Here is a 13293-nt window from a genome sequence, read left to right on the forward strand (position 1 = left end):
ATCTACTCTTTGCAAGAGATACTTAACATATAATGCTAGCTTAACAAAGAGAACATCTTAAAAAGCAGAGACATCACCTTGCCAACAAAGGCCCGTATAGTTAAAGCTATGGTTTTCCCAGTAGTGATGTATGGAAGTGAGAGCTGGACCATAAATAAGGCTGATCGCCGAAGAATTGATGCTTTTAAATTATGGTGCTGGAGGAGACTCTTGAGAGTCCCATGGACTGCAAGAAGATCAAACCTATCCATTTTGAAGGAAATCAGCCCTGAGTGCTCACTGGAAGGACAGATCGTGAAGCTGAAGCTCCAATACTTTGGCCACCTCGTGAGAAGAGAAGACTCCCTGGAAAAGACCCTGACATTGGGAAAGATTGAGGGCACAATGAGAAGGGGATGACAGAGGAGGAGATGGTTGGACAGTGTTCGCAAAGTTACTAACATGAGTTTGGCTGAACTGCGGGAGGCAGTGGAAGACAGGAGTGCCTGGCATGCTCTGGTCCATGGGGTCACAAAGAGTCGGACACGACTAAACGACAACAACAAAGAGACTGGTCTGACCACTTTAGCAGCCTCTCTTTCTATGGTGCTCAAACTTATTTTCCTCTGGGCCACACTTTCATGCCCTCCAACATTTCCTCGATGAAAATAAGGACATCCCATTCTTAATGATAATTTTACTATTTATACCCCACACATCTGACTGGGTTGCCCCAGCACTCTGGGCAGCTTCCAACACATACAAAAACATAATAAAGACTTAAACACTACAAAAATAAATAAATCCCTATACAGGATTACCTCCAGTTGGCTCAGGGGTTGGATAACTCCATTCCCTCCAACATTTCTCCTAAGGAAAAGCGGGACATTCTGGGATCAAATCAGAAACCGGGATGGCTTCTGTAAATCAGGGACATCCCTGGAAAATAGATACACTTGGACGGTCTGCAGTTTCAGAATAAAAATCTGTTTGCACCACATACGTTTGGGGTGCTGTGTGAGATTGCGCCCCCGAAAAAGCATTTTTTGGAGCAAGATCTTGGTGCGAAACTGCAAAATCACGGTGCCCAAAATGGCCACCATGCTCTCGCAGGGGGAACTGGGATTTTTTTTCAGGGCACTTCCAGGTATGCCCCAAAGATGTCCAACCCTCATGATAGTTCTCCATACATTGCACACACATCACATCACCAGTGGGGAAAGCGAGACAATTTAGGTTTTTTATGATGAATGAAAGCCCCTGTCCTTGGCATTATATATCTGGTCAACTCTTTAATAACAGCACCATGAGCTGAAATAACAAGCACATAAAGGGAGATGGGCGCAGAAAAATGAATTCAAACAAAGATGGCTACAAGGTACACATTGTTAGGGGGCTCTTTACAGCCCCCTGAATGCATTATTTCAACATGTGGAAGATGAACACGTGCAGTGCAATTCTATACATGTACACTCAGAATTGCTTTGGCTCAGTTGTAGAGCATTTCTTTTTCATGCAAAAGGTCCCAGGTTCATTCCCCAGCAACTCCCAAGTAGAGCTGGGAATCTATAGGATTTTAGGCTCAGCCGAAGAAGTGAGCAAACACCAACAAAGACATTGGAAGCACATTCTGTGCTGATTTGCAGGTTAAGAAACTGAGAGCAAAACTGATGTTTGAGCAGCATGTTAAGAAAACCATGCATGATGCCTTGAAACATGCTTATTGTTAGGGCCTTTTATTATCTCCTCAAACAGGAGGATAGATCAGTTGGAGAAGATGCCCAATCTCTACAGGTCTTGCACTGTGCTGCTAAGCAATTAACATTCATAAAATGCTATCACTGGAATCAATTTCCCAGAGAAGTTGAGGAAGAAAGACACGACTCCAGTGCCATCTTCTGGGCTCTTGCGGCTGTTGCTCTGTTCTTGTACTTTATTTGGATCCTAAAAGAAAAGGTACAAACACTTAGGACAGTTCCATCTTTCAGGCACACAGGCACACACAAAACAGACGTATCAAACAACAGCAAAAAGGAAAAAGAGAAGAAAGAAAGAAAAAATACCCAGCAGCGCAACCCCCCCCCCAAATGATAATAAAATGACTTTCAAATGAAATGTTATCCTAGCATCAATAGCAATATCAACATCACGAAACAGGAGATTTACTCCTCTGCCGTTAGATTAACGCCATTCATCTTTTGCCACTCTTGACTTTCTTGGGGAATTCTCACATATGCATTTGACCTTTTAAAGCATTATTATTCTTCTACAAAGGAAACCCCAGCGGTATCCAGTTTGATTCTTGCCTCAGAGCACAACTGAGAAATTTCAAGGGCTGTCTATTATCGAGTGTTTGCAGGGAAAGATCAGATAAGAGTTGTTCCCTGTGATCTCAAGCTGCCTCTGTGTCTCCTCAGGGCCCCGGTAAACATGCAGGAAGGATGCTGAAAGCTGTCCTTTATTTTCTAATGAACACAGATATTTCATGCAGGTGTTTGGGGTGAGGAAAGGCTTTCTGACCACAGCACTGCAGCTAGGTCATTTTAGACCCTGGCCTCAGTTGCAAAGCACACAATTAACATTTCTCTTCTACTTCAACATTCCTTGGTATGTTAGAAAGAAAGAAAGAAAATGCAAAAAATAAAATAAATAAATACTCTGAGCATGTACAGTTTTGCATTTGAAAGTCCCTCAAATCATAGCACTATCACAGCTGCTTCTGCTGCCCTGATGTTGAACATATTTACTTGGGGATAAGCACTGTTTGTTGTAGAAAAAGATGGTACAGCATTTAAAACCAAAAGTAATAAAATGAGCATGGGGAAACAAGCCCATGCCCAGCCCTGAAGAAGAAAGGAAGGATGCTGCAGGGATCAGCATCAGTTTCCTGCTGCCCCCATCATCCCTTGCTCTCTGGGTAGTCATTTGGGATGGGGGGGGTGGACTTCAGTGGCGAGACTCAGCCCTAGCTGGGACACTGCCTCTTTCGCCTGCTAGCTGGGACACCTGCACTGGGCATACCCAAGAACCAAGAAAGGCTGGTGAGAAGAGGCATCATCGTGGTCCTGGTCCCCTGTAGCAGCATCACCGGAATGCCAACAGAGCCCATCCAGGATTCCTGCTGGTGCACCCGAATCACAGGACCGCTGCCCTGCCCCACACCATCTCAGTGATCCTGCTTCTGGGAGCCCAGGTCTCCTCCAACCAAGCTCTCTGACTCTAATTCTCTTTGGGGAATCATCATTCCTGATCCTAACCTCGTCCGTGCAATTTTCAAGCTTTTGGATATTCTTTTTCTCCAAATATCATAAACTGTGAGGCATCTCCACCCTTCTCCTTTGAGCACAGAATTTGGGAGTTATTTTATGTGCGCAGGATGCATCGGCGGCCCAGTATATATCTGCAAACTGATCTCAAAGACAAGGTGAACTACGGGAGTGGCAGAAGGAGCAGCCTGGGGAATTAACCTCATCTAAATGGAAATGCGGAGCTGTTAAAAGGATATCTTGTGATGAGGTTGGGGTTGGCTAAGTGGGTTTGGGGGGTCCCCTCCAACCAGAGTATGGATAATAGAATCATAGAGTTGGAAGGGACCGCAAGGATCATCTATCCCAACCCCCTGAAATGCAGGAATCTTTCCCCCAACGTGGGGCTTGAACCCATGAACCTGAGGTTAAGAGTCTCATGCTCTACCGACTGAGTTTCCACTACCCTGTGATTCTGGCTGCAAAAAGAGACTGCTAAAGAGGTCAAACATGTCTGGCTCTGTTATGGCCACGTACAAGCAATCTGTTGCCAAAGGAGCTAGTTCATAGAGATTCCTTCCAGAACAGGTCATGTGTTTCCCCACTGCTTGCTCCTCGCAGGAGGTGATGTCATAGAGGTCCATGGGATCACAACTACACTATCGACAATATTCCACTAAATAACTGTGCAAGTAGAACAATTTCCATTTGCACAATGGGACTCGGTCGGTCAACCAGCTACAAATCCACAGTTACTTCATCCAGCCCACATGTTACCAGATTCTCCACAAGAAAATCATGGGAGATTTTGTCAAAAGCCTTACTGAAATCAAGATATACTATGTCCTCAGCATTCCCCTGATCCACCCAGCTTATTTTTTTAACTCTGTTACTCTTTTTGAGTATTTTTTAACTCTGTTACTCTTTTTGAGAAGACCATGCTGGGTCCTAGTAATCACAGCATCCTTTTCTAAATGCTCACAGACCAATTCAGAGGGTTGGACTTGAGTCTCATTGCCAAGGGCACATTGTTGTCAGCACAGGCACAAACAGATACACACATCCTGGGGGGGGGGGGCACATGACTGCAAACACTGTCTTCTCTCTTGGGATAAGAACCACACAAATGATGTACCCTACCCCATCCCTTTAAAAGTCGAACAGGAGACACGGGTCATGTGTTGGGACACGGTCTTCACTTACTCCGGGTCATGTATCTTAGTCTCTGTCCCTGCACCTTTTGAACTGTGTAACCTGAACCTTGAGCTGAGGCCAAGATCATGTACTAAATTTTTAAATAAAACTTTGAGATTTTCTGAAATGAGGGTGAATCTTTTGTCCAGGGGTGGGAGCCAGCACAGAGAGGGGTTGGGAGTGTACACACATATCCCAAAATCCTATTCACAACGCTCCCATCTGCACATGTGCTGTCATCTATACTTGCAAAACGAATGCTTCAAATGTACACACCTCAACTTGATCGCGCGAAGTGAATGTGGCTTTCGTTTTTCAAATCGGATGGAAGCTGGTTTGAAGGGAAAGACATCAGGCAGTGGCGTTTCTCAAGAATAGATAGATTTGGATAGTGGGTGACATCTTGAGTACATGGCTTCATGCACCAGAGGTGGGCGTATCCTGGAGCCAGAGTAAGCAGTAATGTTACCCAGCTTAAGAGAATTCTGAAGGAGAGCAGGAGGAAACCAAGGCTGGCTCAAGGCCTTTTGCCACCTGAGGCAAAGATGGCGCTTCACTCTCCCCACGGCAGGCATGGAAGCTGACTGGACTGGCCGTTGACTCTTACGTCAGGGCAGTCAATGGAATAGTCTCCTTCACTGCACCTGAGGGGAGCGGGCCAGTTCTAGAGGGGCAGACCAGGCTTCGTGGCACACACAGTCTGTCCTTCAACTGAATGCTTTGGCCAGGGAGTTATGGAAAAACAGCTGCCTCTGCTGCCCACCCCCTAGCATTTGCCACCTGAGATGGCTGCCTCACTCTGCCTGACGAAAGGGCCGGCCTTGAGAAAATCATATCCCCAATAAACTAGCATCTACTTTGCATGTAGAAAGGGCTGAAGAAGACTCTTGTTTGAAACCCCAGAGAGCTGCCACCAGTCAGCTAGATCAGGGGTCAGCAAACTTTTGCAGCAGGGGGCCGGTCCACTATCCCTCAGACCTTGTGGGGGGGCCGGACTATATTGGGGGGGGGGAATGAACAAATTCCTATGCCCCACAAATAACCCAGAGATGCATTTAAATAAAAGCACACATTCTACTCATGTAAAAACACACTGATTCCCAGACCGTCCGTGGGCCGGATTTAGAAGGCGATTGGGCCAGATCCAGCCCCTGGGCCTTAGTTTGCCTACCCATGGGCTAGATGGACTAATGGCTTGATAAGACAGCTTCCTATGCCCTTATTGTTCGAAGAGCTTGGAAGGTGGAATGCGATGGGGGGGGCGGTAAACAACCTTAAATTGGAAAGAGTGTTCTCATTTCGCTACTTCTGTCGCTGAGCTTCTCCCCCAGATAAAATCTTCTCTCTCTCTCTGCCATGGATTAGGTAGATACAGCAGCCATCGCTTCACCATCCAGCAGTTCTGAGAATTGTTTCTTCCTTGCTGAAGTGTATTAATAGCCGGCTCTTGAGTCTGGGATTAAAAGTGTGCTCCTAAAAGTGGATTCTCTGGTGGTTAATAAAACTCACTTCTCTTCTCTCTCCCTGCCTCCCTCTTTCCTTCTCTCTCTCTTTGCCGACAGAGTGCTTCTGAGGAAGATGACTCATTCTCAAAGCGGGGACCCAAATGAACAGAGACGCTGTGATGTATGGTCGCGCCGCTGAGAGAGAAATATGAACTCACCCTAAAGAACTGCATCTGCCATCTTTAGTGTAGCAAAACATTTTACGGGGATAGTTTGAAATGCACTGTGTGGATCGTGCATCTCCAAGGGACAGCTGCCGTTTTTGCGGATGCTGTAATGTTATGTTATGGCATAGCATAGCATTATTTTCTTTTTTCTTGTGGGTGGGGGCTTGTTAAAGGATGGTGCATTTTGTAACACTCTGCAGAGGAAAGCCATGGTCTGGCTTGTGCGTAATGCTAAGCTGTGGTTCTGATTTTATGTTAATGTATTATACATTTGATGTTAGCCGCTCTGAGCCCGTCTTCGGCTGGGGAGGGCGGGATATAAATAAAATTTATTATTGTTGTTGTTGTTGTTGTTGTTGTTGTTGTTTGTTTTACAAACAAGTTAAGCAGGAGCCATCCCACAGATGACAAAAGAAACCATGGTTTGTTTCTTCAAAGTTTGTCTCAATTTTCAGCAGCTCTCGCCTTGTACCTTTTTAGATTGGCCAACCTCTGGAATAGGGTGCCCATGGTTAAGGAAGGGTTCACACGCAACACCAAGCCATAAACAAACCAAGGTGTGTTAGCCAACAACAAACCATAGCTACAGATCATGGTTTGTTAGTATTAGAGAGGCCAGAGTTTAGCTGCCGGTCAGGGTTTAATAAACCAGGGCTAAGTGTTATGTGTAAACCAGGCCAATAGTTTGGATCCATACCTATAAACATGGGAACTGCAAGAGGGCTTCTGATCCTTTCTTTGTACCTTGCCCTTGAAAAGGATGAATTAGAGCTGCCAGAAAAGGAAGTGCCTGGATTTACCAAATAAAGTAAGGAAGGGATTTACTGTTTGCCAAACAGCTGTTGAGCTGGATCACTGGTGATGGGTTGGTGGATGTTGTAAACCAGGGTTTCCCAAACTTGGGTCTCCAGCTGTTTTTGGGACTACAGTTCCCATCATCCCTAACCACTGGTCTTGCTAGCTAGGGAGGATGGGAATTGTAGTCCAAAATAATCTGGAGACCCAAGTTTGGGAAACCCTACCCTAAACCAAGAAGGCTGCTTTAATGCCCCAAAGAGAGGTATAGCTGGAGTAGGCTGGAAATAATTAGAGGGTGCTGTAAAGGTCATAAAATTGCTGCACAGAAAGCACTTTTGTGTAGGAAGAAAATGATGATTATGATTATAACAGCTAGCATGTATATAGCATTCATTCATTCATTGCCCTTCATCATAAGATCTCAGAGTGGTTCACAGAACATTGTAGAGTATTTAAAGTCCTTTGCATATATATCTTGGCATAATACTTACAGGTAAAGGACCTCTGGACGGTTAGGTCCAGTCAAAGGCGACTATGGGGTGCAGTGCTCAGCTTGCTTTCAGGCCGAGGGAGCTGGCGTTTGTCCACAGACAACTTTCCAGGTCATGTACCAACATGACTAAACCACTTCTGGCATGATGGAACACCGTGATGGAAGCCAGAGCGCATGGAAACTCGGTTTACCTATTGGTACCTAGTGGTACCTATTTATCTACTTGCACTGGTGTGCTTTCAAACTGCTAAGTTGGCAGAAGCTGAGTCAGAGCAACGGGAGCTCACCCCATCGTAGGGATTCAAACTGCCGACTTTCCGATATACATTATATAAAGCAAGTCTGTGTGAATAGAAGCAGGTTCCTTGAATGAACCCCTGCCCACGGATGCCCATCAGCAGGTAAGAAATCTAATAATTAAATAATTAAATCTGGAGCCGGCACTCAATTTACTGCCCAGTATTAAGCTGCGAGCATCCCCCCCCCCTCCACTGCATGGCATAATACATATTAGGAAGACATGCAGGTCTGGGATAGCTCAGTTGGTAGAGCATGAGACTCTTAATCTCAGGGTCGCGGGTTTGATCACCACACTGGGCAAAAGATTCCTGCATTGCAGGGGGTTGGACTAGATGACTTTAGTAGTCCCTTCCAACTCTGCCCTGGTGCTGCAAACTCGATGACTATTAATAACAAAGAAAAGCCCCAGTAAACCGCTCAAGCATACAATTCATAAAAGGAGAGGTTATTTGTGCGAGAGAAATGCGTGGAGATGTTTATCTGGGCCAGGGAGGTAATGCAAAAGGGACAAAACGAGATGAGAATGGAACACAGGAAGAATATTGGTGCCTAAGCAGCTACCTATCTGCAGAGGGGAAGGTTGCTATTTCCCCTGCCCTGCTTCTGTTTCCTGCATTCTCAAGCCCAAGGCAGGAGCTAAATTAATGTTAAGCAGTGGCAGTAAATGTCCCTCAATTCATCTCTGTGGCAAGAAGCCAAACGACCTTCCCTTTCAGAGTCGAGCTGCCCTCATTTTTTTCAAAAAACGGAAGATTATTCCATTTCCTCCTTATAGCCTCCCTGAATTGGAGACTCGTAACACTTGGATATTACATTACCTTCTGCCCCAACACTTTTATTTTGTAGCCGATTATCATGGTAATAAGGCGATTCCATCTCTAATTGTGTCCTCTGTGTTTTGCCGGCAGTGGGTGGGGGGGGGGGGAGAGAGTCACTAGCCGTTCATTAGATGCCTCCACCACCATGTGAACCGACCAGGGAGCTTAGCAGGCCTCAGTGCACAATTCAGAAGCCACAGAGACACACATCCGTCATCATAATGAGCAGTTTAAAAGTGCAGGATGGGGGGGCACCAGCCAGCAGAGCTGGTCCTACCATTAGACTCAATAACCATTAGACGCAATGGGGTAGTGGAGGGATCCAACATGTTGTGAGTTGAGCGGGGGACACCCCTCTAAATGGTAGAATTTTAATAAATTAAATAAATGGTAGGATTTTGATTATTTGGAGTACTGAAGGGAAGTTTGGAGGCTAGTGGAAAAATACAGGCTAAGCTTCCTTTCCAAGCCAAAACCTCACCTGGGATAGAGGCATTAACATGTCAAAAGGTGTTGATGGCCCATTTGAGAGGAATTCTTGGGCCTGGGCAGACAGAAGGTTACCAGGGTAACGGTGTGAGGCAGGGATGCCAACTTGAATAAAATATTTGGTGGGGCAGGTAAGCTCTAGCCCACATAATCGGATTACACAATGTGGCACGCACACACCATTTGAATGGCAATGGCCATTAATTTGCAGGGGGTGGCCCCCTCAAATGTTTCATGGGGGGGATGAAGGGCCCTAGGGCCCTAGGAGTTGGCTTCAATGGTGTGAGGTGATATGAAAAGAGAAACATGTAAGCGAGTAAACTTGAAGATGAACCGGATACCACTCAAAGTTCAACCGCAAAATGAACTTATTTCACATTATGTCACTTACGGGACCTACTTTCAATTGTAGTTCAGAGATTCTTGAACTAATTCTGTGAACTTTGTTAAACCAAACTAGTTTGTTCCAAATATCAGTCATGGAGAGTAGTCAGCCTTATTTTCTATGAATGCCTATACAGTCGTACTTCAGTTTACAGACGCTTCAGGTTGCGTTTTTTGGGGGGGGGTTACAGACCCACCAAAACCCAGAAGTACAGGGACAGGTTACTTCCAGGTTTTGGCGGTCGCACATGCTCAGAGGCGCTAAATAGTGCTTTGTGCATGCGAAAAAGCGCTGAATCAGAACCCGCGCATGCGCAGACGCAGCGCTGCAGGTTGCGAACACTGTGAGTTGCGACCGTGCCTGGAACATGGATCATGTTCACAACCTGAGCGTCCACTGTAATCCAATTTAAAGACATCTGGTTTGTTGGCCATCATGGCCTCCTTTGGGAGCAAGTTCCATCATTTCACTATGCGCCGTGTGAAGAAGTTGTTTGCTTTTGCTTGTCCTGAATTTTCGAGCTAGGTAGGAACGAACCACCTGAGACATAGCTGAAGGAGCAGTCGTGTTGTGAGAAGAGAAACATACCAAATAAGACAAACACGTTAACGAATGTTGGCCCACGGGAGGGGCAGAAGATGCTGGAAGTGCCGCAAATAAAATGGAGAGATGAAGTGGCCATTCTGAAGGGGAGCGCTAGTCTCGATTGCTACACAGGCGCTTTGCCACGTTTCTGTTTCTTCACCTCTTTAACCTCTTGTTCTGCATCATCCATCTGTGCCAGACGAAAAGTAGAAGTTGAAAAGCGTTAATGCAGACGCTGGGTTCTTTTCTCGGCAACAGCCGCACGGCATCTACCGGATGAAGAGTTGCAGATCTTGGATTGTAAAATGATGGATGCCTATGAGCCTGAGAGTCTAATGAAAGTCTCGGGTCTCGTTTGTTTAAAAAATATCCAGTTGGGGAAAGCAGCTCTTCGAAGGAGGGGAAAGCAGAGGAGCTCCTTTGCAAGATGGAAGGGATTGCCAAAGCAGATCAGGCTGCCTTTCCATCTCCTTCAAGGCCTTCTCCTGGGATATTTTCATCTTCCTCGCAGCCCCTTGATGATGCCACCCACCGGGAGGTGAACGTGATTTCTGTATGTACAGGAATGCAGAAATGAACCTACTTAATTTGCACTTTTCAAAACAACGTGGAAACCTAAACACTGCTTGTTCTGCTCCCGTCCAAGAACAATGACAGGTGCACTTTCTTGCAAGTAAAGAAGCCAAGCTTTCATCTAGCAGACTGACGGTGCAAATTCAGCAACAGGAGACAAACAGAAATTAGTTCAGGTGCCCTTGGGCACTAGCGATGAGGCTACGATAAAAACCAGCTTAGGAAAGGTGCTCCAGGGTTCTCCAAATGCAGTTCAGGGCTAAGGCCAGGGGTCAGGATTCCATGATCAACAACTGGCTGCACCTACCCACCACGCTTTTAAACAGAAACATGGAAAGTCTAGCTCAGGGGTCAGCAACCTTTTTCAGCCATGGGCCGGTCCACTGTCCCTTAGACCATGTGGTGGGCTAGACTATATTTGGGGGGGGGGGGGGAAATGAACAAATCTATGCCCCACAAATAACCCAGAGATGCATTTTAAATAAAAGGGCACATTCTACTCATGTAAAAACACGCTGATTCCCTGACCGTCTGCAGGCCGGACTGAGAAGGCAATTGGGCCGCATCCGGTCCACGGGCCTTAGGTTGCCTACCCCTGGTCCAGCTACTCATTAGAATGCCTGTCTAGTCAATAACTTATGATCTGCCCAGATACCTCTTGGGATTTGGGTCTGATCTTGACTCTTGATGTGCCACCATTCCCTCAGAGACAAGGCCTGACTTTTCCTGCTCCCCTGATAACATGGAACAAAATCAAGGTATAATTTTAGTTCTGTCTGTCATACTTCAGGCCTTGTACATAGCAGGGAGACATTCAACCAAATATACAGAGGAAAAACTGAAGAACTACACAGCAAAGCAGAGCACATTCTACGTCAGTAGACATAATGCACTTTCTTCAGATTGCAAAGCAACACCTCCACCACAACTCTCTTGGTTAGCTGACTTCCTGATAATAAGATTGACCCTTAGGTTGCAAACTGAATAATCCCTACTGTCTTAAAACTAGTTACATATAAACATTACAAGAACAAAATACAAAGTAGCACATTGCATTCAAGTAGCAAGCAATGCGGTTTAGGTTTTTATGTAGTTCAGGGACTTTCCTCTTCCTGGTCCCAGAAAGAGACCATAAGCTTGTTCACCATTGCGGAGCTACACTGACTTCTCAGGTTTCCTCTCCTGCTGGGAGAGTTCAGCAGATTGGCTTTCTGGCAATGAGTCATCAGGTAGCCAAACACAACAAAATGAAAAAACACCAGCCTTCCGCATTCACCTAGAGTGGAACCTCTCACTTAATGCAAACTTCTCTGCTTTGCACATGCAAACTTTTACATACATTTTACTTTACTTCAATGCATACAAACATTACATCTTATGCATTTTAAAATTACATCTTTAACACAACTCACATTAACTACAGTAAGCATGTTCAGTAGCCAGGGATGATGGAAGTTGTAGTCCAACAGCACCTAGAAGTCTAACAAATTTCCCACTCCTGATTTAACATAAAACTAGTGTAGCTGTTTCCCCCTGTTGAATATTTAGAGCTAAGCTAAGCTCTAAATATTCGTTGTTTTTCACCCATCAGAACTCAAGTGCCTTGGAAGCAGAAGTTTGGCCATGCCCAAACTTGCGTATTTCTTTCCTCACACGACATCCCTTTAGGAATTAAAAAAATGTAGGACAGTTGATTAAAAAGTAAACATGTGTTGCCTTTGGGAAAATATTCTGGCCTTGAATTATGCATTGAAAAATAAAGGAGACAATAAATAATCCTCTTTTTTCCTCCTTTGTGTTGACTCACCCACATTAGGCTGATGAATAGGTCTCGGTAAGAGAGCAAATGGAAGATGAAGAGTCTCTTTCTACTTTTAAAATATGAATCCAAGTACTAAATCTGCACCAGCAACAACACGTCCAGGGCAGGCGCGCTGTTTTCCTGAGGGAAAACTTTTTTATACAGAAAAAGATATTGATAAGAAATGCAACATTAACAGTTGGCATTTTTCTTTCATCGTTTTTGCGATAACTCCTGAGTTATCACGGCCGCGTTATCCTTTGGATTAATATGACATGTTGTATCTATTTTATTTTTAAAATTCAGCCTGCGTCTCTCAGTCAGTCTCGCCAGCCAAGTTCTAGTGTGTTGTTTTTTAGCAACTCAAACTGCTCTAAGAGACATAAAGCTTATTTATTGGCTCCCTGGGAGGCTGTTTATCTTGACTGTTTGTTTCTTCCTATCTCAGCTGTTCTCATCTCCCTCTGAGGTGCTGGAGAGGCCTGCTGGCATTTGGGTCAGCCGAGTCTCCAGCTATCCCGCCTCGATTGCCTTGTCCGGATGCCAGACAGTCTGTCGTGGGGCAGGCCTAAGACTGTTTGCTGCCTGAGGCGAAAGACAAGATGGCGCCCTTCCCCATTCCACACACAGAAGCCAACTGGGCTGGCAGCTGAATTTTCCTTCAGTGCTATCAACACTGATAGTGGGGAAGCTTCTCCTGAGGTAGCTTCACGGATACTGCGCCGCTTCAGAGGCTGCCAATGGGAGGTCCAAACTTGGCACGACTGCCGCATTTAAAAACAAAACTCTCTGTCTGTACAAACTTGGCACAGTAGGAAGTAGACTGGGGTTGAACCTTTCACCCTGGTATTAGAGGCTTTTGTACATGGGAGAATATTCAAAACCTGTATCTCCACTTCCCTGACACACAGTCCTGTTGCCTGAATGATGCAATCCACTCTGCCATATTGATTCTGCTGCA

At 45.4% G+C, this 13293-nt stretch overlaps 1 long non-coding RNA gene across 1 annotated transcript; it reads right to left on the reverse strand.

Moving 5' to 3' along the window:
* Positions 1-1699: 1699 nt before the first annotated feature.
* On the reverse strand, positions 1700-8707 carry LOC308477655. The gene is made up of 2 exons (XR_013986651.1): positions 8500-8707; positions 1700-1910 (listed from the first exon to the last, which is right to left on the reverse strand). It is a non-coding gene; the product is annotated as an uncharacterized lncRNA (long non-coding RNA).
* Positions 8708-13293: the final 4586 nt, after the last annotated feature.

The sequence above is a fragment of the Podarcis pityusensis genome (assembly GCF_964106645.2).
Source record: "Podarcis pityusensis genome assembly, chromosome: 5".
Taxonomy (NCBI): Eukaryota; Metazoa; Chordata; class Lepidosauria; order Squamata; family Lacertidae; genus Podarcis; species Podarcis pityusensis.